This window comes from Drosophila tropicalis, unplaced genomic scaffold (genome assembly GCF_018151085.1).
Source record: "Drosophila tropicalis isolate 14030-0801.00 unplaced genomic scaffold, ASM1815108v1 contig_845, whole genome shotgun sequence".
NCBI lineage: Eukaryota > Metazoa > Arthropoda > Insecta > Diptera > Drosophilidae > Drosophila > Drosophila tropicalis.
In genome coordinates this window covers 9,072,479-9,099,083 of record NW_027173338.1, presented here as the reverse complement: position 1 = coordinate 9,099,083, position 26,605 = coordinate 9,072,479, and the positions used below count along the sequence as shown (strand labels likewise).

At 35.4% G+C, this 26,605-nt stretch overlaps 1 protein-coding gene and 1 long non-coding RNA gene across 8 annotated transcripts in view; both read right to left on the bottom strand.

The window, feature by feature from the left end:
- Nucleotides 1-26,605, bottom strand: part of lilli (lilliputian) — a 96,841-nt gene that overhangs the window by 34,298 nt on the left and 35,938 nt on the right. The gene's annotated exons all lie outside the window — the stretch shown is intronic.
- The window catches only part of LOC137580620 (uncharacterized), a 29,591-nt gene continuing 4,584 nt past the window's right edge, over nucleotides 1,599-26,605 (bottom strand). For both annotated transcript variants that reach the window (XR_011033024.1, XR_011033023.1), the window contains one exon: nucleotides 1,599-1,649. This is a non-coding gene — a long non-coding RNA (uncharacterized lncRNA). The remainder of the gene's footprint in view (nucleotides 1,650-26,605) is intronic.

Genomic DNA, 26,605 nt, shown 5'->3' with positions numbered 1-26,605 from the left:
CTTCACTCTTCTTATCCACCCATCATCATCATCCTCAGCTTCGTCGCCGCCGTCGTCGTCATCGTCGTTTGGTTGAAGCTACTCGACTTTGCTGTCATCATCGCATAGAGATTGAGTCGAACGAAATACTTGTACCAAACGGAGGCTAGCCCCGCCAGTGATGGCAAATTGACCGTGAATTATTTTCATATCTTTGAAAATAAATTGTTATTCAACTTATAAATAATTAAAACGGGTTTAAAATTAAAGTGAAATTACAAGTTTATTGGTCAGACACATTTCATGCAAGAAATATCCCTAAACTAAGGATCTGCATGGTTAATCGGTAAAGATCTGCACCTATAAACGTTTAAGTTGGGTCATCCCTTAATCGAAAAAGATCTTTATCGATAAATAGTGAACTAATGAACATTTTTTATACGAATTTCCTTAAATCTCTCTTATAGGAACCCTGTAACCCTTTGATGGAACAATCTGTGGCGAGTGATATTTGCAAACCTCTTTGGATGTGAGTTACTTTCACTTTAATTTCATTCTAATTACATATCCCAAATGAACCAAATACACAAATACAATAAAATATCACACAAGATTATTACTCCTATAGAAAAAATTGCGGGAACAGGTATGAGATATTTGAATTGTGCTTTTCAAGTATTGAGCATGGTTAAAGCTTGACGTTATATACAAGTTGGAGTCATTTGTTTTAGGCAGCACTGCTTGTCAGCAAACTGTGCTAGCTTCTCTACCTCATTCTCATGCATCGCCTCCTTCTACTCCTCTGCCCCATGTTCATCACCTTTTTACCCATTGCGCTTCACCAAGTTTTTAGTGTGTGTGTGTGTGTTTGACTTGGGCGCAGTTTAATGCACTCTACACTCAAATGGTTTGTTTTGCTACCCACCGGACCGCCGCCCTCCCCCCTTAACTTCTCTGAAAATCTCGGCCTGCTTTGTTAGCACATGTCACACAGTTTGATACATATATTTGAAAATCTTTTTTTTGTAACTTATTTTGCCTATTTTTTTCCGTTTCTCTTGGTTTTTTATCATCATTATTTTGCTGCTCGTCTTTTTGTTTTATGGGGTATCTTTTAAGTGTAAACAGTTATCTTTATTGCTTGTAGCAATTTATCAGCTGAGTTTCACAAAGAACAGACCAATCTTGGGCTAATTAATCCTATTAAAACCTTTGCTACAATTACTTGCTATTTAAGCTAATCTAAAGATTCGGAAGTCAGTGTTGGTAAACGTTAAATTAATTTTCTAATGATATTTGGCAACTCTACTTTGCCTTAAGACTTGAGAATGTTGAGCAAACAAGGTGCTTCAATTACTAAGGAGGATAAAATGGATTAAGTAAAGAACCATAATAAAAGATCGTTTCCAGTAAAGTAAAGTTTTAAATTGAAAAGTCAACTTGTGTACTAGTTTTCTTGAATTTACAAAATGTACATATCGGCTAATTCTTTCAACATAAATGAAAAGATGCATTATTATTCCATGGGTCTATCCGACTGACTGTAAACGCCTGAATCTTAAGTCGTTGACAATTTTAAAATATATCATTCGCAAATAAAATGTCAAACTTACCAACATCACAAAAGCCCCCCATGCACCCAAATTTGTATTGGCATTTTGCGGACTCACCTGCAAATAGAAAAGAAAAATGCAAATATTAATTTTTTTTTTTCGTAGACAATGTACAGAGACAAGAGATGTATATATGTATTTGTGCAGGTCTTTATATTTGTGCGTGTGTTGTACAAAATTAAAATGAATTAATTCAATTTGGAAGCGCATCAATTTTGCATACGAAATGTGTAAGCCAATAAGTAGAATGGGTGAGCAAAATGAAATGACAGAAAAAGTTAACACAAATAACTGACTGAGAGGCAAAACAAAGAGAGATAGCAATAGTTAGGGGAAGATAGCAGAAAAGTCAATAAATTAAAATTAAAATTCATTAGGCAAAGACAGAGATCTTTTCAATACCCTATATTCAGTAGGTTTGTTAAATATCGATAACATAGATCTAAAGAGATGATTACCGATGACATTGCATTATTGAGGTAATTGATATCGAAAACCATGTCCGATATCGATATTGAAATTGATCCTTTTCAAATTATTAGTATATTGTGAATTGACCTATCCTTTTTGGGTGTCTAAATTGTTCCCAAACAGTTCTACCTCAATAAGGAGCACAGGATCCTAATATACTTCTTAAAACAGAAAAAAGCGGGGTATAAACACAGCAACCAAATCAAAGAGAGAGAGAGAGAGAGCGAAAAAAGACCAACAAAAAGACAAAGTAAGCGATGAGAAGAAGAACACCCTAGAGAGAATAGAGAATATTGGAGGTGCTGGTTAGGTATGTATGTAAAAAATACAGGTGAGAGATAATACAAATGAATGAATTGGTTGAGTGTTTGGTTTTCGCCGTCATATGGAGGTGTCGTCTCTGTTATGCTCACACAATTCTCATTCATTGCCTTTGTTGGCATATTGATTGTCAACTGAGTTTGACGTGAGCTGTCAGGTCTGTGTGTGTGTATTGATTACGTATACGCCCCGCATATGGTGAAAGAGCGAGGATAAATAAAACAATACCAAATGCATTGACTGTTTAACGAAATAAACATTTAATAGATGAATTAAATAAAAAAATATATATATTTTATTTTAATTGTGTTAATTTTTCTGCTGTCGGATTCTGTTATTAACTTGACTCTGATAATTATATTGTGCATACAATATTATTCTAGGTATATAGTTGTAAGTACCTTTATACATTTGTATTTATATATGTATGTATTTACATATATTATATAATTGGACATTTCGTTTGCTATAGCGTTTGCGTGTCAATTGCCAGGACACGTGCCCACAATCGTCGGTTCATTGCACTCGCAGCGAGACATGAAACTGTTTTAATAATAAAAGAGTCACAAAACGTGGGGCGGGGGTGGCGGCTATATATCAATTTAATCAAAAAACGGCAAAATAATACAAAATTTAGAGCGACGTAGCTGCAAAAATGTAAAATGAGAGGGAAGCGAAATTGAACAATTTACATAGTTTTTTTTTTTCTTCTTGGGAAACTAAGCGTTTAGTGTAATGAAGGGTATTAAAAGTTTTTACTTTGCCAAATCGTTAACTAAGCTAAGCATTTTGCTGCCAGAAGTTATAATTCCCAACTAGTTATAGGGTTAAAGAAGTGGTATGGCACAATACATATGTATGTGAAGTCCTAAAATCCAAAAAAATCCTTTCGCCAATTATGACTTCAGAACTTAGTTCCATATGTTTCAACTTTCTTTATCTAAAGAATGTTATAGCTGTGGCCTAATTTTTCTCAAGCTTCACTACTCTTCCTGCACTTCTTCCATCTCTCCTTCTCTCTCTTTCTTTCTCTCTGTCGCCAACTCGTGGTGTTTGCTTTTGTGTTTCTTTCTTCCAGCTAACGCAACCAATTAGCGCATTTTTGTTTAACCCATTAAAAACACCCGCGTTCTTATATCCTAGGGACGAACGACTAACTGAAGGCTTCTAAAAACTGTCATGCGTGTGGCAATTAAAGCGACTAGCGACCATCGGCGGCAGTGGCAGTGGCAATGGCGTGCAACACGTAGTATATATACATATACTATATATATATATGTATGTATAGGCAAGGACATAACAGAACAGGACACATAACCGGGATATCGCACAAGTCTCTAGGCCCTGGCCTGGTCGACCAACCAGCCAACCAACCAACGAACCGACCATCCAACCATATGGCGCCGACCATGAAAAACGCAGCACGCAAAAATTGCGTGGCCTGGGTCATTTGTTCATGGGTTCTATGGCTATGGGGCTGGACCACATATATACACTCACTCACATACACACAGACACTCATACACTTACGGCAGTCATTAACCCGCCCACACTACCGCCACGCCTCCAAGCCGCCAGTTAACCACAACATCAGCACTCATGATGACCCCCAACTCTCTCTCTCCCTCCTTCTTCCTTCCTCTTTCTGTGTGACAATTTTTGTATTTTTTTTGCCGGCGCGTTTTTGTCTACTCTTTACCTCCTGTGAAGAATTCAGCTACAGTTTAGCCATTAGCATGGCCAATGAGCAGCGAAGCGATTCCGAACAAGGCCCACAGCCAGGAGTTTTTATGGGTTTCATTCAGGTTTACCCTTCCAACCAAAAAGTCCATTAAGTTTGCTAAGAAAAATGGAATTTAAATAAATAATTGTATTTCTGAATGGCACACGGAGAGCTGACCGTTGAAATATCCCATGTTATAAACAGAAGGACTCGTCTTCTAATTCTCATCAAGAATATACTTATACCCAGTTTAAGGGTATTTAAACTGCTTGTTTTTTAACGAAAGGGCAAACAAAATTCGTCTAGGCTTAACTTAGTTCGACTCTCCTGTTTGTGTTTCCATTTTTTTTTTTTGTGGTTTGGATTAGTTTGATCTCTGAACAAGTCTGGTTTAGCTCTGCTTCTCGGCTTTGTTTAAGTAATTGCCGTTAAATTTTTGGGAAAGAATGAAACACGCAAAGTTGGTTTTTTGGGTTAATCGCCGCCTGCTGCCTTTGCCTGGGTGTCAACTATGAAATACCATCAGAGAAAAGTTAAGGGAATAATTGAAAAAAACGTTTCTTCTCTCTCACCTGATTTAATCAATAAGTAAAGTAAAAATTTTATAAGGGGCTGGGGGGAAACGAAACAAAGTTGCTACAACAAATCTCTATTTTAATTGGTCAGTCAGAAAAAATGTTTTTTAGTTTTCAAACTATTTACATCATTAAATACGCATTTCCAGACAACTTGTTGTTGTTGATGTTGATGTTAACTTGACCTTTTGTGGAAATTTTTCTGGATATTAACCCCTTGACGCCCTCGGTAAGTTATCTGGACAACTCAGGCTACTAATAAATTTGTGTATTTTACTTGTCATAAGCAGGCCATCAATAGCAACAACAAGAAATGACAAAAACAACGAAAAATATATATAAAACTAAAAAATAAGCAAAACAAAAAACATTCGCTTGCTAATTAAAATGCAGTCATGCACAACGATGAAAAATACCTTAATAGACATTAAAAATGGCAAAACCAAAATATAATTAACCAATCAACTGGAAAAATAAACGTTATTGTTTATATGTATGTATGTTCTATTTAACAGTCAAGAAGTCACAACCCGAAGGCCACTCAACTCTAAAACAGCTAAGACTAGTTATCCCTAATGGGCTAAAACGTGGCAAAGCTTTAAAATTTCATTTCATAGGCAACTAGTCGCCCTTTAGATCTCTCTCTCTCTCTCTCTCTGTGTCTCCCTTACTAGGCATAGAGATTGGACTATTCATTTTAGCTATAAACAAAGACTACATGTTATGACTAAATACTTTAATGGATCAGGATTTTTATAGTTCGCTTAAAAGTCAATCGAAGTGTGTGAGATAGAATCACATTCTTATGATGATGCTTAATGGAATTCGGGATTGATGGATCGCAAAGGTCGGCAAGGGTTAATTAAACCAGGTGTGAGGATTGTCATGGCCCCACAAACAAGACCTTGAGTATTAATGTGGAATGTCCTGCTTAACAGAGTGTCAGAAGACTATGAGCTACTTACTATGGCAACTAAATACATATATAGATTGACTGTCTCATATTAGATAATTCATAATTAACAGTTGCATAGGTGAAAAGTGCAGGTGTGTGTTAATTAGCGCTGAGTCAAGGGCAACAGCAAATTGTGCTGCTGGTTGTTATTGGATTTGAAAGAAAGATGGAGAGAGAGAGAGAGGGGCAGAGAGGAGCATAAAGTTACCATTACTTATAAATACTCACACTAACTAGATAAATGTCAGAGCATAACTTTAAATATCACCCTTGTTTTTAATTATATGAAATTAGATCAATTTAGTTTTCAAACTTTTATTTATTTCCAAACATTAGCAACAAATTAGTTTGTGGCTTTTGGTTAGATTATTTATTTAACTAGTATTTAATATACACACAAAATGCCCGTTAAATGTCATTTGAGTAAGTTTTTTCTTTGTTTTTCTAGGACTAAGTTTATTTGTTTCCTTTTTTTGTGCATAAATCGTGCAGAATTTATTACATTTCTGGACCAACAAACATTTGTTAACTGATATGCGAAATTTTTTGGCTATAAAATGAAATATGATAAATGAATTATTGTTAAAAAGCCAATTTGAACCTTGTAAAAATACAACAAAAACAAGAACAAAAGCCTTAATAAAAATGGAGAAAATAATAAACGAACAAGCAACAATAACAACAAGTTAGAGTAAGATGGCAACAGAGAAAAACCAAAGGCCATTAACAACAGCAAAACCAGCAACAATAATAATAATAATAAAAACAACAAACAAATGTGCAAAAAAAGTAAATAAATAGCAATAAACAAAACTGCAAAGGGTAAATGAAAAAGTAAAAAAAAAATTATAAAAAAATATATATATAATATGTATGTACATACATATACATATGTTTGTACACACATATAAACACACAACAAGTGCAAAGCAGCAACAACAACAACAACAAATTATAAGAAAAACAAAAATACGAGCAAATAATAAAACAAATACAGAGAAAGATAGAGACAGAAAGAGAGCGCGTTAAAATTATTAGCGCTAATTTTGTTGTATAAACACAATGGGCGGTCCCCTCCCGACTATGGCAGGGCAGCAAGTGAGTAGGAGGGGAGGAGGCTTACCGCGGCACGCGATGTCATTAGAAATAATAATAAATAATAAAATAATGAATGAAACTTATTGTTATTAAGTCTACACACACACACACACACATACAGATACAGACATATTGTTATTGTTTATAGAAACATTTTCTTCAAGTACGCTTAGAAAAAACCACACACAATTTTTGCGTGTTTTGGGGATATTTTTCGTTAATGTTTTTTCTTTTGTTTTATAAAGAAATGAAATAAGTCATCAAGTCAGAGAGTTTAGATTACAATGCCCCAAGTGTAGCTAAGCTAATATAGAAAATGCATTTGGCAAATAGAGGCCATCTCGCTTACTCTTACATGGAGTTTAGCATCCCCAGCGGTCAGCTATGTATATAAACTGTATAAGTGGTCTATTTTGAATTATAAGAACACAATTCATAAGCGAAATCATATTTGAAAATGTTCTAAAAACCATTTTCCAAGTCATCTGCAGATTGAAAACCATTTTGAGGTTCACCCCTTAAAAATAAAGAATAACTAAGTTGGAAAACTGACTTGCAATAATTAAATGTTATAAACTATAACTATTAGGATAAAGTTAAAAAAAAAAATTGAACATAAACTCTTTATTTCATTCGCTTCAACCCACAATTTTCTAATATATTGTCCTAAGTGCGGCCCTGATATTGTTTCCGCCTGGAAAATAATATTTATATAAATGAGGTTAATGATTATAATATATTTGTAGAATCTGTGACAATTTTGGATTTTATTCAAGTCGCTTAAACGTTGCTTAACCAAAGATAAACAGAACTTTTTCATTTGAAATGTTTATTTTTATTATTTTTTATATCGAATCAAAGTTTTGTATTATTTTAAAGTTGTTCCAAGAACTTTGTGCATTGTTTTTATTTATTTTGTTTAACTTTTTTCTCCACACATTTCATTAAATACTGCCAGCCACCAAGTTATCCCATGCAACATCCCCTCAATACCCCATTCCCATCCAACCCACTCACCCCCCCCAATCGACTGCTTTTCGTTGACGTTGTCCTCCTTCTACCGCATAAATTATACCTCACCCCTCCATTCTATGTTCTTCTTCGCTTCTCCGCCTTTTTCCTCTTTATCCACTTCATAAAAACGCGCGCCGCCTAATTTGCTTTGCCGTCTGTCTGACTGTGTCTCACTCACTCCCCACTTCCCCTTCATACCCGCATAAGAGAGCAACAGCTGCCCCCGCAAAAAACACACTCTCCCTATCCAAAACAAAAAAAAAGCGAAGAAAAAAATGTTATAAAATTTATTAAAAGTAATTTGCATTGCAAATTAATTTTCTTTTTTTTTCTGTACTGACAAAATTACTATTTCATTTGAGTGGGTAGTGTGAAAGAGAACACCGACGATAGAGTAGAGCGAAAAAAATAAAAGAAAACTTGGGCACAGCGCGAGAGTAAAAGAGAGAGAAGAGAGTGGTCTTGGAGGGAGAAATAGAAATGAGAATTGCCACAGCGTGTGCCAAAGTAAACAAAGTTTAGCAGTTTTAACGATTTTAGTCCAATAAAGGAGAAGAGGAGAAAACCATCGGACTGGGAATGGAAATGAAAGAAGGAAGCTAAATGAGATTAGTGGAAACCTTTGTGAAACATGTGGAAATGTACACCACATATAATATGTACCTACTTACAAGTATTTACACGATCATCATAGATAATTGATAATCGATAAAAATGTGTGTCAATCTTTAAACGATTTAATTCCCGACAATCTGTTGTTCAATGAAAGAACGTATACGAACTTTGGCTACTAGGCCCAGAGATTCTCAATGGGATTCAAGTCAGAGGATTATGCTGGCCAGCTCATGTAAACCAGGACTTTGTTTTCCTGCTGACGTGGATTGCGGCATTATCTTTTTGACAATTTATGATCATGAATGATAACTTGGATTTAATATGCACTCTTCATTCGTGAAGATGAAAGTTGCAGCTCTACCCACCCAACACTTCCTTTTTCGGACCCTCTGATTGATAATTAAGTTTAGACATCTTTTCAGCCTAATTTTTCGTATCGCTCTTCTCGAATAGATACAATGGAAATGTGAAATTTATTAGTTTCCAATAAAGCAAAATGTTTACTTTATTTTACAATACGATTATCTGATAGACAATTCTTAAAAAAATAAAAGAATTACCTAAATGCGAAGAGAAAAGAAAAACATTTTAACCATAATATTCCATCATATCCCATTTCACACGCTGATGCCAATTGAAATGTGGCGTGTTTGACTAAAAAATTCGGTGAAAATAAATAAAAATCCTGTATATCGGCGATTGCCCTCTTCCATTGACATTCAGTCAAAATACAAAATAAAACCAGAGGGCCGGGGCTAACTTCGACCGCGTCAAAGTTTGTATACCCTTGCAACTTTTTTGGTAACTCTATCCTTACCTCTTAGCCATCAATGTGGAAGAACGTTTTATCTAAAAAGGCTTAAGCTTGAGAAAGAAAGGCCTACAATCATGGGAAATAACGAAGATATTGATCAAAGTCACTGTTTTCCACCGATCGTTCCTATGGGAGCTATATGATATAGTCACCCGATCTTTATCAAATTCGGCACAGTCATTAACATATATATTAAATTAAGAAATGTTTAATTTAAAAGCAATCGCGTTAAAAGTAACGAAGTTATTTACAAAAGTCACTGTTTTCGACCAATCGTTCCTATGGGAGCTATATGATATAGTCAACCGATCTTGATCAAATTTGGCATAGTCGCTTATAGGCGTAGTAAACTCTCTAATATTAAGTTTCACGACAATAGCTCAGAAAATAACGAAGTTATTGAGAAAGTCACTGTTTGTGACTTGGCCGTTTGTATGGGAGCTATATGATATAGTCACCCGATCTTGATCAAATTTGGCATAGTCGCTTATAGGCGTAGTAAACTCTCTAATATTAAGTTTCACGACAATAGCTCAGAAAATAACGAAGTTATTGAGAAAAGTCACTGTTCGTGACTTTGGGGTTTGTATGGGAGCTATATGATATAGTGGTCCGATCCGGCTGAATCCGAGATATACAACGCCTGCAGTATATACAAGCCTACGTGCAAAATTTCAGCTCTGTAGCTCTTACGGTCTAGGAGGAGTTTGCGTTGATCCAGACGGACGGACGGACGGACGGACGGACCGACGGACGGACATGGCTAGTTGAACTCGTCTCGTCGTGCTGATCAAGAATATATATACTTTGTATGGTCGGAGATGCTTCGTTCTATGCGTTGCACACTTCTGACCAAAATTAATATACCCTTTTTGCAAGGGTATAAAAATATTCAGTCTATAAACATACATATGCATGCACATGTACTATACAAATATATATATATATATACATATTTCTATATATTTTTGACAACATGCCATTGCAGGTGTCTCTGGGACAAATTGGGAAACGACCGAATAAAAAAAAAGAAAGAAGAGAAAAAAAACAACAAACTAAAGCGTATGGCAAGTTGCTTAGATCATAAGAGTAAAAGAGACATAACGAAAGAGTGATAGAGATGGGGAGAGATGGAGAATTGTTGATATATAAATGTATGTATATTTGCGTGCTATGAAAAAACAATAAAAGTTTTTTGACTTCATTTTCGTTTTCGAGGCAATAGAATATACATATACATCCATACATATGTATATACAAGCGGTTCGCTTTTTGTTTGATTTGTTCTGGTTTCGAAAGGGGAAATATGTAAGGGGGGAAAGATAAATTAAAGGTATAAGAGTAGGAAGTTTGCCCTTAGGACAAGTTCGTTTCGACTGAACTCGGTTTGGGGTTCAAAAAGCAAAAAAAAAATTGTTTGTGTTGTGTTCCCTGTCATTTTTATTCTTTGTTGTAGAACATAAATTGACGTGTTTGCATTTTTAGCCTTTCATAAAACAAAATATCATACAACTCGATTACAACGCATTTCATATACTCTACCTTGTCGAAATTTTCCTAGGCTGTTAAAAGCTACAGACCAAAGACCTATCAATAATTAAATATTAGGCCACAAAATCATTTTTCATCCCTATAAAAGATTATTTTTGAGCCCAATTTTGAAAATACCAAAGAAATAAAATACATAATATAATACATTTTTTTAACTCTTAAAGAAATTTGCCCATAATTGTGAGATCGTATAAAATATTTGTTCAACTCTTTGCAATTTCTACTAAACATTGAATTGCATTAATTATAAAATCGTAAAACAAGACAAGTTTATCTAGAAATGGGTTTGGTTTTTCAAGTTTGAGAATACCTAATCGAAAATACATTTTAGGTATATTGAATTGAATTCCCCTAAAACATTTTTGCAACTGTTTCCCCAAAGTCAATGTACATTTAGTATAAAAGTGTGCGTACAAAAGCACATAAAAGGAAGAAAGAGCGACAAAACAGAATTTTGCTTTCGATATTTATATTTAAAATGTATTTGTAATTTAGTTTTTATTGATAGCCGTGTTCGATTCATCCCCCCCTGGCTCAATTTTTATATTGGTTGTTTGTTGATATTTGCATGGCACGTGTATTTCCACTTTTATTTATCTTTTATTATTATTATTATTATTTTACGGATTATTTCACTCAAAAACAACAAACATCAAAAACCAGCGAAAAAAGTTGTTTTAGTATTTATTGAATATCCATTTGTTTGTCGTTGCTGCTGATGCTACTATCCCACCAATTTGGCAAATATATGGTAATACATCCAAATGTATGTATATATTTAGCCATGTTAGTTGGATTTTAAGGGGTTTTCTGGTTTGTTTGCTGTTAGCCATTGTGTCCAACAATATTTTAATAAATACGTTCTGTTTTCTTTATATTTAAATGGTTTTCAATGGAATTTGAAATGCATTGAATATGAGTGTTGTAAAGTGGAAAGAGAAGTTTAAATATGAGTGAAATTTCTTATAAATTATCAAAATTAGCCAAGTTCGGCTATGTAAGGCAGCGACATAATTAACTACCGATTTATATTGACATTTATAAAAGTTGTGTTCCTTTGATCTGAAAGAAACTTGTAATTTTCTTGTATTATATTGGAAATTTAGTGGAAATTCTTCGAGAAATATAAAAAGGATTCTTATAGATACTGAATTGTCTGTTGTTCACCTAAAAGCTATGTAGTATATGTTATAATAGTCCCAAATGAATTAACTATGAGTAAAAGGTTTGAGTTCAGTTTTAAAACTTAAGGAAGAAAGATATTTCTCTCTATGACTTGACTGTCATGACTTCTCACCTATGTCTTATCGCAAAACTCGACCAAATTTGTTAAGTTAAGACAATTTATAAAAGGATTTTTAAGTATTTTCCTTCTTTATTTGATTAAAGCCTGTGAATTTTACGAGACAATCTAGGCAGGACTGGATTTATGTTTATTATTTGGAAAAAGTAATTTAACTTAAATTTTGTGGCCCTCTTGAAAACTTGATATTCTACATCCACAATACAGACTCAGTCAGACACACTAGTCATTTGAAAAGGCAACCCAGTTATATAGTTCTGAGTCACATAAGAGGACAACATGGTGTCACCAACATGCACACACACACATACACACCGAGCCACCACTACTACTACAAGTCTGTCATCGCCGTTTGCCTTTTTTCTGCGCTCTCTACTTTTTTTTGGGCTAGGCCTTTTGCACACAGAGAGTGAATGAGTCAGTCAGTCAGTCAGTCGGTCGGTCTATGGAACTATGGTCGCTGGGAGTACCTCTTCCTCTCCTCCATTACCATATAAAAAAAAGGAAAAATAGAAATGAGAAGGCAGCGAAACTTATTTAGGTTGTTAGATGAACGACCGCAAGTCGGCGGCTGTTTCGACTGTTGCTCGCGTCTGTTTAACCGAAACCAAAAGGAGCAAACATCAAAAATTTATATACAAATCTAACCGACTAAGGGACTCCCATTGCTTTTAAAGTTAGAGTAACATTTTCTTAAAATTTCACACAAATTAAGACATCTATTTGCCATTGATTGCTGTAGACCTCCTCTCATTTGTTGCTCATTTGTTAATGGCCAACTATTTTCAGTATCTTGAATTACTTCTTTTAACCCTTTTCATGCAGGGTATGCTTGAAAAAAGAAAAGACACAAACATTTCAGTTGTACAACATAATCAACATCAGCAGCAGCAGCAGCAACGACTTTTGTCGCATAACAATCACTCACTCACCGACTTCAAGTCCGTCCCCCCGTCGTGTCCGTCAAGCATCTAAAACTTTTCCGTCTCCTCGGTAGGGCGGATGGGGAATCTAACCGCGGCATTTGCCGCTTTTGTATATGTCACACGTAGTTTGCCATAATTTTTTTCTCTCCCTCTCTCTCTCTCTCTCTTTATTTTATTTTGCACTCATATTACATTTTTGCCGTGATAAGCGCAACGGAAATGCAACTGCACCAACTACTTTAACAAAAAGATACCAACTTTTTATGCGCATAGTTTTAGGTAGATAGAAGGGAAGCAGGGGAAAGTGAAATGCCACAAAAAACGGTCTTGATTTTGAAACTCTCAACAATTTGTGTGTTTTAACAAAACATTAAATTGACTAAAACGATATTTACCTATTGGAAAATACTAACTAATTTAATGATTAATGGAATCAAAAGGTTGTGATTAATGCTTTTTGTTATATTCCTGGAATGATCGAAGATAGCGGTTCCCTAGACCCAAGAAAGGAGAGGTGTCTACCGTAGAGAGGCGTCCACTAGGCATCTGATGACATCTGGTTGATGTTGTCTATATGCCATCGATTAGCCCTTTTTCCAAAGACTAGTATGGAGAAGGCTATAAAGACCAAAAACGGCTGTCAAATTTCCTTTTGTTGAAGTGTCAAACTTAGATTTCATTCCAAGCTTAGGCTTATTTGTTATGTGATGCTAATCAGCATCATTAAAACAAATGAATGCAGAAGCTCATATCTAAACACTTTAAATGAAAGTGAAACATCGTTAACATTTTGATTACTTATAAACCATTTGCAATTGTGTTTAGCAAGAATATTTCATTCTGATTGCAAAATATGCAATTAAAAATGATTATATTTTGGCAATGATGAGGACAAATCCAATGATGATGACGATAACCCATTTAAAAAACCACACACAAACACACACACACACATTTACAACAATCAAAAATCTGTTTTGGTTTATTCGTTTGGAATTGATGTTGTTGCTGTTGTTGCCCCTCTTCATCGACACCAATTTTGGCATTTTTATGGCTCACAGCTGTTTGCCATTTTCTCAACTGAATGACCATTGACCCCAATTTTTAGCCAGTCAGCCAGCCAGCCAGTCCGGCAACCCTAATATCACAAATAAAAACAACAAAATAAGAGAAATATCAAATGATTCATATAACAAACAAACATTTGCCAGGCTTTCAAAAGGTTGGCCATCAAAATGTATACACCGAAAGTGCCATAAATTAAAAGCAATTTACAACCAAAGACGCAAAGGCGAACGCGAACGCAAACGGCGGCGACTGCGAAATATGTCAACGAATGCGAACGATAATTATTTCCGCAAATTTTTCGCCCAGGTGACAAAAAAGAAAAAGAAAAATGAAAACACATGAAGTGTTGTAAAAGGCGACGGTGATGGCGGGCGGGGAGGTGTGGGTGAGGGAGCGAGCCTAGGAAAATGACAGTAAAAATTAAATGTAAAAACAACAATCTTTTGCTTTACTCTACTCTCTCCTCTTCCTATCTCAGCACCATTCTATGGGGGGAATTTCCTCAACAGCAGAACAAATAATTTATTTATTTATTGTATTTCCACTGACTTTTCTTTACATTTTCGTTCTCTCTCTCTCTCTTGCTCTCTCTGTGTTGGCTTTATTTTACACTGACAATTTACGGCAGCAAACACAGCGACAACGACCACGAGGCAAACTGCGCATTGCCTGCTTAAGTTTCCATATAAATTGTATTTGTTTTTTTTTTTTTTTTTTCTTTTTGATGGGTGGAGAATGGAGAAGGGGTATTGAGGAGAAAAGGTGAGGTCAGTAAAACCGCGCGCAAAAATGTTTACGCTTGACATATCGACATCGTTCCCTTCTCAGCCAACAGTTTTTTCCTCGAGGTCGAAACTTGTTTCCACATCGACTCAATGTGTGCGTGTGTGCGTGTGCGTGTGTGGGGATAGGCAGGGGGAATCCCCATGGAAAGCCAAGACGAGTAGATGGTGAGAAGCAGGGCTAGGCTAGTGGGATTGTCAACTTTATTTGTATTTGCCACATTCGTAAAGTGCGTGTGGCGAACAGGACGAGACGCTGCAATGGACAAACACAATGTTGTCACGTGCGTGAACAAACATTGAAACGAACAAAGAAGTGAACAAATAAAAGAGTTACAGCAACATCAAAAAGGATCGCAGGCTAGAGGTGAAACTTAGAAAATTACTGCAACCAAAATTAAATGTTTCTTGCCTTCTATTTAAAGAATTGTTAAGCTTATGTAATTATGACAAAGATTTCTTCGATGACATCCGCTTATTTTGTATCCTGATATATGTATTCATACATAGTATTTAACAAACTTGCAAGAATTACTTTTCATGAACTAACTCATAATTAAGTTAGTTCACATTTAAACTGTTTTAGGCACATGGAATATCTGTAAAATACCTTTTTTATGGAATGTAAGTATATTTAAATATATTCTTTACAATGTTATAGCATAACGTATAAGGTTTGCAGACATTTTTATTGTCGAATGAGCAAAAGTGTTGAAAAACTACTTTCGAATCTCAAAATAATCTTTTCAAAGTAATTATTTTGGATTTGTTAGTTAGTTGTTGAATCAATATGAAAGTTATAGCCAGAATAGCAAGGCTTACATAGGTATATCTTACAATTAGTTTTGAAAAGTCACTTTAACTTTCATATTTGGAAATAAACCTCTAAACCTATTAAAGGAAACGTTTTCCAGAATATTGTTGCCATCCTCGCACTAACAGTTATTCGATTCTGAATCATTATACTAGTTCGTCTCATATAAATTCTCATAAAACCCACAAACCGATGAACAAACTGAAAGGTTTAAGTGCGCAAAATAAAGGTCTGTTAACAAAAGGAGCAAATAAGGATTTACAACTGAAATGGCAAAGCCTTTTTCACTATCTATCACACACCATGCAATCCAAATAAAATACACACTATACAATGAAACTATTTTTCATGAAATTTCATCGCAATTTTCGCATATGATACTTTCCCCACCATCTTTTCTTCCTGCTTTTTTTTATGCCACAGAAAATGTCACTTTGATATTATTTTTCATTTTCATATTCTTAGTTGTATATTCTTGCGGGACAGAATGTACTTTCTTACGCTTCTCCCCTCCCTCCCTTGGGGTTGTCTGAGTATTTTAAAGTCGCCGTTTTCGATGATATACATATTGAGGTAGAGAGAGAGACATTTGAAGTAAGTTTAAGACCTAACTCCTTTGGAATTAATTATTTTATGTTTATGTCTTTTCAAATCAAATAATATAACTTTTACCTGTCCCAAATGATGCTGTTTGTTTTTGTTGTTGGTTAAATAGCAACGAGATGTGATAATATTTAATTAATTTCCTCCACAAAAAAGTTTTCTTGTCCGGTATCTCCTTACTCCACTTGCAATCCTTCATTTTTATCAAAGAGCCTTTTCGCAAACTCATTACCAACTTTAAAGTGGCAGAGAGAGAGAGAGAAAAAATAAACTCTTTACTCTCTGTTTACTCATCTCGCGTAGCCCGAAAATAAACGGCCTACATTTCAAACAGAATCCCATTCAAGCGCCTATCCCATCCCCTTATGTGCACAACCCACCTCTTTTAGCCCAAATACAAAAATATCTTTAGCGAAAAGTTCAATAAATGCTCCATTTCCATTTGCTATATTCGCGTAGGGGCCGCCGCTTTCCTCAATTGAGATGAGAGAGCGAGAGCGAGCAAGCCAAAACAGTAGCCGGCCGGCGGGAGAAGAATTTTTCATTTTATGTATTTTTTCCCCAGGATTTCTCTGCTATTGCTGTGCCTCTTTCTCTCCCTCTCTCTCTCTTTATCTCGCCATGTTTGCTTTGCTTTCCTTTTGCCCACTCTGCTATCTGTTACTCCTATATTATCAAGCTAGAACGATTTCCTGGCAAGTCCGGGCTGGTCCCGCTCCGCCAACACAGTAAAACCGGAAAATTTTCTACTTCCTGCCTGCCTGACTGACTGACGGAGCAAACTGACGAAAGGACGACTACGACAACGGCAACTTTGGGGAAAATGGACTATAAAACAACTAGAGCAAAAGGTGGCATAGGGAAAAAGTGAAAAACACGCAGGTTTATTTTTTTATACCGCCTTTAAGGCAAGGTTCTATAAAGATATAGATTTATATATTTAAATTCGAATATTAAAAATTGATTGTATAAAAAATGATTCCTTCTAACAAATAATCATCTTTGAAAGATTCAAACTGTTATCTATTTATTTAATGTCTCCGGTTTCCAGATTTCAAAATAGTATTGAAATAACTACATTGAGCTTTCTGGCAACTTTAATAGAAACAGAATTTAACGTTTACCAACACTGAAGACATATTTGACGAGTTTTTCGCAGTCTTGTATTTCTTTTTGTGTATGTTAAGTGAATATTTGTAAATTTACGAGCTGAAGCCATAGAATTCAGCTGATCTAATGGAAAATATTTAAAATCAGTCAATTGATTCCTCAATTTCATCACCCAAAAATACGATTTTGGCTTTTCAACTCCTTAATAAAAATAAGAAATAAAACTGCTTTAGTAAATCGTAGCAGCAGGGTATATTTTAGTTATCACTTTTACAATTTGCCATTTTATTTTCATTACATCTCTTTGGTGGGGCCTATATATGTAAGTTCATATCATCTATTCGTAATCTGTGTGTGTGTGTGTGTTCTGTTTTTCTCTTCTCTTTCTTTTTGTTGGTTGTTTTGGACAAGTTAAATTTTTAGTCCTGCATCCTGGCATCATTTCCCTTGCTGCCGCCGACGCCTCCTCTTTGCCACGCCTTTCTATGCCACTCAACGCGCATAAAACTCTTGAAAATGCTTTTGCTCGTAAATTTTCAAGGAACTCTAAAAAAGGGAAACGAGAGGAGAAGAGCCAGTGAGAGAAAGAGAAAGAATAGCTGGTGCTTCTCCCTGCAGGCGGTTCACTCACTATAGTTAGTTCCTCTCTACGCTGTGTGTGGTATTGGATGCTGCTGCTCTGTGCTCTGTGCTGTTGCTTTGTTGTTATTTTTCGGAAAGGGGATCGGCTAAGGGACATTGCCGCAACAATTGTTGGCTTGCCGTCGTCCTTGTCGTCATGCAAATTTATTTTCGAATGCGGCAAAAGAGCGAGCCATGTGTGCAAACAAACGCTGCCGCCGCCGTCGTCGTCGTCGTTGCCGCCCTCCAGCACCGCTTACTCCAATCGACTCTTTCCCTATCGTCGTCTGGCAATAAAACAAATTTTGTGGAAAATATTTTTGCCCTTCCATATAGATATACTTATATGTATGTATGTACATACAAAAAACAAACCAGTATAAAAAAATCTCTTCTCGTCCTGCTAAAAAGGATTAATGATGCAAAACTCAACTTCATACCAAGCTCGCTTCCCTCTCTACCAACATATTTGTTTGTTGTTATATAAATTGTTTTGCATGTTCTCTTCCCCAACCACCACCAATCTCCTCATCCTTGTCTCTCCTCCACTTTCTTCATGTATCTTTGGCGCTCTTTCGGGTTATAATTCAACATCGAAAAGCTGATAAGATTATAGTTGAAATATGAGTTTGCTGCCCTAACAATTTTTTCTTTTTCATTTTTGGTTTTCTCTATATATTTTATTGTTGCATTTTTTTTGCGTTTTTTCACTCGATACGGGGTCACGTAGCAAATGAATTTTTATTTGGAAATTTAATTTTCTTTGCGCAATTAAAGATGTAAACAAGGCCAAAAAGTGCTACACAAGGTCAGGATCAATGTAATTCAGAAATGCAACATGAAAATCGCCATCACATTATAAATTAGACTCATGAATGTTAATGGATGAACAGTAAAAGTGACAAACAAAAATGGTCATACCAGAGGAGAGAAAAGGCCACACTGAAATATTTTTTACTACATTAACCATATTTTGAACGTTAGCCAACACTAATTCCAAAACTCTAGGGAGGATTGATTTGTCGGGTGTTTGAGCATCTCTGCGTCATCCAAAAATATTTAGATGTTGCTCTGAGATAAGCTAAACAACAAAATAAGTGCAGTGTCCCTGATCCTATGCTCTTCCATATAAAACTAAACTTTTATATTTCTTCAAAAAGCCAACAAATAATCTTTTTATAATTTGAATGACATGACATTTTAACTTTATTACCACTATTAAATATCATTTTTTTAGCTCTACAGAATTAAACACATTCCAATTAAAGCGGAAAAGCGAAAAATGCAAAACATTCAGTGAAATATTTTTTCCGTAGTTTGTTTTTCTCTCTATTTACTTGGACAACGATGGGAGGACAAATGGGGCGGGGGCTGCTGCAGCTGTTGCTACTTTACGGAAATCCATTTTAATTTCTCTGTCGATTCTCTGTCCTTTTTTCGTCGTTTTTAACCACACTTCTTTGCGTAGCTCAAATATATATATAAAAAAAAAAAAAAAACTATCTGTGCATAATTTCATAATGAGCACTGAACTAACAGAAAGAGAAAACGGGCAGGACAAGAGGGGAGGGAGGACTCTTTGCTTTGGTTGGCATTTTCGCTTATATGTTCACAATTTCGCTGAATGGAATAAGAGAAAGGGAAAAAGAGAGAGAGAGAGAGAGAGTAGATGGAAGAGTGGAGTAGCGTGGCAAAGTCCTAGTGCAAATTGTTCATACGCCACGGTGCACCTTGGATATGCTGCAGGTTCTAAATAAGAACTATGAGAGTTGGTTTGATTTCATGTGTGTGGGTGTTTGTGTGTCTGTGTGCTCTCCCCGAGGCCCGAGGCAGGCAGTCAGCTTATAATTATGATTATGACGAGCTGCGATTCCTTGATTAGATGACTTTTGTGATTTAATGGCATTGACTGACTGACTGACTAACTGGATGAATGAAATGATTGGCTAAATCAGCAGAAAATTGTAGTTTGAACTCAAAAATTCGACTTCATATTTTGTTGTTCTTCTTTTTAAATATTTAAATAATAATGAAATAAACTTCCATCAAATTATTTTGGCTCTTTTTTTAAGCCAAATGCTGATGATTTTTTCATAGAAATATCTTTTTTAATTCGTCAGTGTAATAAAAAACATCCTAATAAAACAAAAGCTATTTCCAACAGAAGTCATCAATATGTCAGAGCTAAGTAAGTAAGTTTGGGTTTAATGTACTCTGCACACCAAATTTTTATAAATTTTCCTATAATTTCTTGAAATCTTTAACTATCTAAATCTCTTTGCCATTTAAGTTAAGCTTCCAGAAATTGCATTGCATTGCGCAGGCGAAATCTTGAAATTCTGATTCTCATTTAAGGCTTCGAATTTTGAAATCGAAATCAATAAACACAATCAAACACTTTGTAGGCAAAGGAAAGAAAACATCGCCTCCTAATGCCATTTGCATAACGAAGAAATACTGCACACAAAAAAATAAACATGACGATAGAAAAGACCAAAATTGAGGATCAGATATGAAAAGGAAAAAGTAAACAAGACGATGCAGACTTTGAAAAACTTTTCACCACTCGTAGAGGTATAGTTTTTTTCTCTTGTCCCTTGTAATTGCAAGTTCGTTTATATTTCCTGTTCCTCTTTGATAGTTTTTCTCTGGTTTTATTTTGTCGTACTAATTTTGGATTTGAGTAACTTGCAACCACGTGACACATGCCCCGTCAATTTTGTAGCCTACCACCAACCCCGAAAGCAAGCAAGACATTTGAACCAACTGTCAAAGTAGTGTGTGTGTGTGTGTGTATTGCAACCTGTTTTCCAACAGACACCCCAAGCCGCCTTTCATTCATAGATCCGTCTCTCCCCATCATTGGGAATCGACCGACGACTTACGACTCTGAATGTCTCTGTCTCTGTGTTTCACCAACTTGACTGGGTCTAAAAATAAAAAGAAGGTTGTTTGCCGTCACCGTTGTCGTCTCTGTTACTGCTCCTGTCTCTGTTTCAGCTGCTTCACCTTCAATTCAACTCAATTACTTTGCCTACAGTAAAAAGAAGTAAAAAAGGAGAAAGAAAGAAACTTTTTTGTTTCCTTTTTTTTTTTTTTTTGGGGTCTTCTTCGTTTTATGTTTTGTTGTAATTGACATTTCAATTGATTTAAGTTGACATTAAACGGCACAAAGACACAGTCACACACACACACACACCCATTCGCACATGTATTGACTGCATCACTACATTGCAGCCAAGCCTGAATGAAAAGTTTTCAGGAGTGAATGTGTCTAAAGCTAAAGTTCAATATATTTCCCTGTTTTTTCCGTATCATTTTCCCAAAAGTTTCACGTTAAAATTGGCAATTGAAAGCAAGACTGATAAATGCATCGCTGAAAGTTTATAGCCTAAACAAGTAACCGGGTATCAATGCTCAAAAAACTAGGTGAGAAATACTTGACTTGACTTGTTTATATCCTGTGATAAATAAGCAATGAAAAGTTTTATTATCTTCAATATATAATTGATGAATTTCAAATCAGTTTTATTTGTGAGAAGTTCAATTCAAAATGATTATTACATTGATTTTTGAATAATTTACCAATGGCTGTCCTTATTTATTATAATTCTGTTAAAAGCCAAAACAAAAAATGAAAATGCAATATTCCATTTGTAAAACATTTTGACATTTTGATGGAAAATTATGCATGGAAACAATTTATATCATTTAACATTTTGCGTTTAAACCAAATAAATTACACACATCATTTCACACACAGAGACAGATGGATGTCACAACAATTAAATGAATACGACAAAAACAAAAATAATAATATTATTAATCATGTAACACAAATTTAATTAAACCCTTTGGCCCCCTTTTTTTATTGTCTTTGTAACTCTTACGTTCATAGAATGTAAACTGAAACTCATCATTAGTCATGGGAAATAAAAATGCCGTTAGCCCGAAACCCTTTCTACTCCCAGCAACAGCAACCCATCTCAATTAGGTAACTTCTCCTGCTCCGTCACTTGCCAATAATAGATTGAACGGCCATCAGAGTTCAGTTCAGTGCAGACCACTCTGTGTTTGCTGGTCAATAATTTTTCACACCCAAAAAACGACCATTGAAATTGGGTTAGAGGGTTAGAATACGGTAGGGTTCCGTTTAGATTTAATTGATGACAATGACACACAAATGTTTGTGACACGTTGGGCTAATTTATAATGAAGCCAAAGCTTTGGGATGCTATACAGGCTGTTATATAGGCCGATACCCTTCCATTTTTGTTAGTATCTCTCTTTCAATAAAAACGTATGTGACTTTTCGCTCTGAAACTAGTTTTTCCATCATGGCGCTAAAGGGCACTATCAAATTAATAAAACAAAACTCAATAGTCGTTTACCAGCACTGTTTTTTTTCATTTTGACGTTACACAACACCAAATATTAGCATTTACTGACACTGGTTTTCAAATTTAGCACCTTAAACACGATATTAGAGTGTGTTATTATAGAAATTCTTTATTCAAGGGTATTGCAAGAGAATAGAGAAACAAATAGAGCTTGTTAACCACACATTACACTTCTCAGTGCTACCAGTGTTGGGAGTCATTTTCTTTTTCACTGGTAAAAGTGCAACCATTTAGGGTTAATTGCAAAAGCGAATATATTTCACCAATTGAATACCAATAACCATTAATCTATTTGTCTGTAAATGCATCACACAAATTGCTTCAAATCGCTTTTTGATATGGTCTAGCCGCACATTTTGGCAGTGTTCGCTATTAAGCGTTGCCACACAACAATTTTGATAATGCACTGGAAATGATTACTTCCGAAATGTGTTGGGTATGTTCTTCCAAATATACATACATAACAATTAAAATTCAGGTAGATATATGTAGATACATTTCAGTATTTAGTTTGTAGTAGTTTTTGTTTTATGTTTGCCAATGATTATTTCAGCTTTTTCTATAGTTATCAGTTAGTTAATCAACGCAGAACATGCCCTTTTACCTTCAGCCCCTTTTATAACTAGAGAGACACAGAGAAAAAATACCAATTAAAAAACTCATCAAATGCTCAGAGATGTAGAAGAAGGGCCACCCACACGCAGAGGAGCGGGAATGAGAGAAAAGTGTCTCCTCTTTGAAAGGACCCAAATGGATGAAGGGGGATTATGTAAACGGAGCGGGGAGAGATGAGAGACTGGAGCATGGACAAACATTTGGCAAACAAAGCGCGGTGGCGGTGGCAATGATGACTGACTATGGCGACGTCAGTACCCGACGACCTTATGGTTGGAAAATTCCTTCCGTCTCCTTCAACTATTTCTATCTCTCGTCGTTTCGTACACAACTTGGGTGGAAATGAAGTTGAGGCTGTTGCTTAAATTTTTTTCTCTTGTTAGCCGGCGGCGGGCAACAACATTTTGTCTGCTGTTGCTGCTGCTTCTCTTTACGTCGTTGGCAATGCTTGTTTTGGCCTGAACATCTCCACCTCCTTCCTTTTTGTATATCAAGCTGAGGCAGCTCTTGTCTGTGTGTTATTGTTGTTGTTACTGTTGATGTTCGCTCTATTTGGCTCAAGTGTTTTCTTGTTGTTGCTTTCTTTTACATTTATGTGTATTTTGCTTTTCGTGTTGAATTTGAATTGAAACTAAAGTTAAAGAAATATGCATACATATAGGCAATAAAATAGCGAAAATACATAGATGTAAAAGATGTTTGCCAACACTGGTTATGACAATTACTAGCTGACTGCTTGTACTTTTTCAATTACATAAATGTTTCCTTCTTATTAATTCAACTTTTCATTATAGAGAGACTCACATAATGTTAACCAACACTGTTTAAAGTGTCTGATCCACACTTTTATTCAAACCATGAATAAGAATTCTCTTGGAATCACCAAACATCTCCCTCTCAATTTTATAAAACAAAAAGTTGTTGTGCCTCTTCATTATCAGCACGTGTGTAAGCCGTGTCTTTTTAATAATCCTAAGGACCACTCAAGTTGTCAACTCCTTAGAAGATTTGCTTTGCCTTCCCTATTCCTCTATCCAATTGCAAAAATCTTGTTTTCCCCTTACCACCATGGCTTAATCGAAAAGCAGAGCGGAAAAAAGATTTCTCATATTTTGCTTTCTTTTTATTTTTGTTTGTGGAAAATGGAAAACTTACGATTTTTCACCCACAACCAAAACACACACATACACACAACTTTTAGGAACAGCAGATGCTGCTCCTCTCCTACTTATACTCAGCTAACCCCCCAACCACTCAACGCATCGTCCAGTTTTGACTTTTCAACTTCTTTAACCACTTAGACTCATCAACTTGTTTTGCTGCTACTTTTTCTTCTTTATTTTTGCCCCAGCCCTGTTTTCTCTTCTACTTTTTACAGTTGTCTTGTACGACGACTAGAGTGTATATGTATGTATGTATCTATGTACATATATGCTGGCATCTTTTCTTTTCTTTGGAAAAACTTCTTCTGCCTGCCACTTTAATTTGTGAAAACTGCCAAGATGTAGAAGAAGAAGAAGCAGCAGCGAGCTAAAATATATAACTAAGGAGTTCAAAACTGCCCACAGTTTTATAGCCTCATTGCAAAAGGATGGCGCTGCGCTACTTCAGCAATTTTCCAAGTGGATCCTCAGAGAAAAGGTTACACATTTTTATATTCCAACAATTAGAGACGGATTAAATTGAAACTTTGCAATATTGATTTATAGAAAGGGGATACATTTAGAAATCAATTGTTTTCATAGAAAAAATCCTTTGGGAAAAAGATTTCAACATATATCTTAAAGATAAGATAAAGATGGAATGAGAAGAATTATTAAATCATTATGTCCTTTCTTCCTAGTATTGAAAGTGATTAGTAGTAAAGTAAAGATCTAAAGTGTCGCATGAATCATTGCAAGGTTTCCTTTCAGTAAAAATGAAATTCTATACATTATTTATTTACCTAATTTTGATTTGAAATTTGTCTTTTCTTGTCTTTGTCTATTTTCAGCCTACGCCCAGCCCCATTGACATGACGGCGCTACGATGCGACTGAATGTCGCACGTTCATTGCCTTTTTGGGGGAGCTTTTTCGATTCACATATATGTATACTTTTGTTGCTGTTTTTTTTGGCGTCCCAAAAAAAAAAAAAAAAAAAAAAACGTCGCTTCGTTTGAGCTCAACGCTATTCGGTTCGCTCTCGTTTTCTCTCTGTCTCTCTTTCGCTTGATTTCTGTGTATTATATTGTCTGTCTCCCTGTCTATCGCCTTTTGCCGCCTCCTCATGTTTCAGTTGTATGTTTTTTTTTCGCTTTTTTGGTTTTTTTTTTTTTTTGACAAATGACGTTGGCCCAATGTCTGGTGCTTCTGCTCGCCTGCCTGCCTGCCTGCTGTTGACACTGATGACAGTTTTACCGTAAATAACAAAAGGAAGAAGTACGACTGTGTCTCTTTTCCTCTGTCTCTCTCTCCTTCTATCTCTTTCTGTTTGCTTCTCTTCCAAACCTCCCACAATTAACTAAATATGGCAAAAGTTTTTGTTGCTGTCATTGTTCTTGTTATTGTTGTTTTTCTTTTTGTTGCCTCTGCTTGTCTAAATACGCATTTAATGAAAAGTTATCGATAACATTTTTTGGGTGATAAAGTTCTTTGAACTTCTAAATTTGAGGTTAATTACTACACAGAGTTGAAAATGGTATGGGATTAAATTTATGTATATGCATGTGGTAGGTGAAACACTTGCATAAGCCTAGAATCAAGTCATTTATGAATAAATACTTAATATTTTAAAATTTTATTATTTTCCGAAAAAAATTTTAAAAATTTTTAAATATTTTCAGCAAATAAAAAATTCCTTAGTAACCTTTATTTAAGGCTAATATTATAAGAATTGAGATATCGGTTTAAAGTTCTTATGGGACATGGGACCAAAAATGAAGAACAAAAAAACAATACTAAATGATTATTTATAACAAAAATTACTTAAAATTTTTTTTTCTTCTTTGCAAAAATTCTGCAAAAGCCTTGTAAATCAAGTTAACTACATATCATATGTGAAGCAACAATAAAATAATAAACAAAAGCCAAAGTAAATAAAGAAAACTAAACAAGAACAAAAATCAATGTGCTTTTTAGCACTCAAAAATATGAAAATCCTTGACCCTAATATGGCTTGGGAAGGGCACGAAAGCGGGGCAAGTGAGGAGGAGGAAGGCCAGCCAAAAAGAAGAGTAGAAAGAAAAGGTATAAAAAGATAATGAACTCGATAAGTTTCATTCTTATTTTTTTCTTTGGTGTATTACACACATACATATGTCTATTTTTCGGACTCTGACACACACAGACAGAGAGAGAGAGAGAGAGAGAGGCTTGAGACTAAATAAACTGAGCAACAACAATAACCATAAAGCGCCGCCTCATCGTGTAATGAAGAAATTTGTTTGTTTTTACGCTCTCTTTTTTTATACCCTTGCAAAAAGGGTATATTAATTTTGGTCAGAAGTGTGCAACGCATAGAACGAAGCATCTCCGACCATACAAAGTATATATATTCTTGATCAGCACGACGAGACGAGTTCAACTAGCCATGTCCGTCCGTCCGTCCGTCCGTCCGTCCGTCCGTCCGTCTGGATCAACGCAAACTCCTCCTAG